This window comes from Homalodisca vitripennis, unplaced genomic scaffold, assembly GCF_021130785.1.
Source record: "Homalodisca vitripennis isolate AUS2020 unplaced genomic scaffold, UT_GWSS_2.1 ScUCBcl_409;HRSCAF=2340, whole genome shotgun sequence".
NCBI lineage: Eukaryota > Metazoa > Arthropoda > Insecta > Hemiptera > Cicadellidae > Homalodisca > Homalodisca vitripennis.
The window spans coordinates 91,617-94,479 of NW_025776528.1; positions in this window are offsets into that span (position 1 = coordinate 91,617).

The following is a 2,863-nucleotide window of genomic DNA, read 5'->3' on the forward strand; positions in this document are numbered from 1 at the left end:
TTAATTCAATACTTATTAGTAAAATTTCAGATATGCAAAACTAAAATATGTTTTTACATAACTAGTACATTAAAGTTAAATATGTCAAACAAGAAGAGCACCGTTGTAATCAAGAACTACCACAAGATCCACAACGAAAACAAGTAAATGTAGAAATATAAGTGGTCGTTTCGTCCTAATTTCTTGGACCTTCAACCTTTCATGTGGGATTTTGGGATTCAAACAAATAGGTTGGAGTTGTTGGTGAGTCACGAAAGTATAGGCTCGTTAATTGACTTGCCAATTAGAGAATGGCAAAGTGTGTAGGAGTAACTATTCAATCAATCCAATAATAATTATCACAAAAATGCAAAAATACTAATGTTTCAAGTATGACTAGAGAAAGTTTTGCTTCTTAGAATGACACATAGAGAAAGGACCAGGTTACAGAAAACTTAGAGGCCTTCATTTGTTATTAATGCGGTGATTTTTGCTGTATGAAATGAGGTTCCTTTACGAGTTTAAGAATACGATCCTGAAAATTGCGGTCCAGTTTCCTTCGGAAAACTACATTAAAAGTTCATCTACTCTGAAACATATGTTAGAAACACATATCAGTTAGAAAAACATATACTTTATGATGCCTAGAGAGTAGTGGCCTTTTATAGGGACTGGAACTGCGGAGTCAGCGGAAACAATTTGTTGACGTTAGTAAGGTTATTTGGAGGAAGTGAGATGGATATCATTTTGATATTGTATAAATATGTATAAACCTTTAAACTTGTACAACTCTTTTGAAAAAATAATATATTAGTTATTATGATGTATAAACGAGAAGTACGACGAGGGTAAGCGTAATGTCAATTTAGCCAAATTCAAAGACATTCTCGTACTTACCAACGTCGAAACTTCTAATAATTCTAAAATAGTCTCAAATATTTATAAATTATAATAATTAAACATAAACTTGTTTAATTATTTATTTTTATTGTTATAGTTTTTTATTTAAAACGATTACTATAAACTAATTGCAACTCATTGTGCATAAAACCTACTAAAATGCCAGATAGATTGCTGTAAGACACTTAAAAATGAATCTTATAAAGAAATATTTATACACAAGAGCAGTTGTAAAATTTTTATCGGCGAATCGGGGAAATATTGTTCTACACCAATTCTCCCAGTACGTTTTGGATACAGAGAAGATTGAAAATAGCACAAATCACAAATTAGTACTTTCTACACAAAACGTACCATTGAATTGTATTAAATATATTTATTTTGTATTTCTGTTAGCAATACCCATATACTGATTCAGTGCTAGGGAGTAGGAAAACTAGGAAGTAAACTGCTTTGGGTAGAGACATAGTGAGTGAATAAACTATGAAATATAAAGAATTAATGAAGCTCACTCATGTAAGTCCTGGCCCAGCTTCTAGCCTTCACATTGTGTTCCTGGTGCTACTTCCTTGTCTAGCTGTGGGTAAAACGACATTCGAAAATACAGTCACATAAAACTTTTAAATAATTTAAAAACATTAAATTAGAAATGTTAAGTGGTTTCCATGGATATAAAATAATATTTTATGTAAACTGTTGCCACGTTGTTTCCTTATATTGGTGACGTCACGACTAATACTAACACTAAACTAAACTCTTCTTATCTGATTACATATATTTTATGGTCACAAACGATTATTGGAAATGACATTTTATACTATTGATAGGTATTCTAAAATAGGCTACTTTTACACATATAAAACAGTATAATAACAAATAAATTTTTTATAATGCATCAGTAATCAAATTTATATATATATATATATATATATATATATATATATATATATATTTAATATATACTTTTTAAAGATTTTTTAATGTTTGACACTCAATACGGAAAACCTACTGGACATATTTGTACGAAATTTGATATGTTTAATGTTTAGAAACTTAAGCATACTTTTATTTTAAAATACTTATAAATTAGTATGGACTGCACACACTTTTGCATGAAACTTCGTTAATACGAGTATGTGTGCAACAAGAATATCGAAAGCATCTTTTCATCTAAGTCGTCGTCTTTACTTAATAAAAACACACGTGGTCCCTGAAACATGCAACTATAGATTGTTGATCTAAATTTTTAAGCAGTTTCTTTTGTAAAAAAGTCCAAGTAAGATTTTGGTCTAATAACTTTTAAAAAACAATGGAAAATTAAAATATCTCACATTACTTTAAAAGCTCCGCAAATTTACCAATGCTAAATCTTTCAATCTCCTTGTCATTAACTAAAATTAAGATTGCAGTTTAATAACAATTATATCATAACTGTATAACTAAACTAAAAGAAGGGCAATGTTGTCAGTTTATTTTTATCTCAAAATTGCTCTTAATAATGCTACTTGTTTTTAATTTATAAGTTACCTAAATAGCAATATGTTTGAAAAGTCCCATAGTACGTATTTGTTATCGCAGTTATGTGAAAACTTTGATTTAATATACAAATAATCGTATTTATTTATACGTGTAAACGCAGAAATCAATAATAAATATTGCCTCATTTCCGTTATTGTAGCTCGAATGGGTAATTAGTTTATAAAGAGGTTTATGTCTGATAGTTGCCGAACCTAAATTGAATGTACAATGATTTCGGTATACAACCAATTATAGATTTTTTAATGTTTCAAGTTATCATTCATGATTTCCCACGATATTTTTCTACTGATAATTCAGTATAGAGCCGGTGAATATAATTCTTATAAATCTTATACAATATGGTACAAAACTCTGGAAACAGTGCTGACATCACGGACCCCATGATGTATTGCGGGTCCGTGAATAACTTTGTTCACATTAACTATGCCATTATTGATTGTATAGG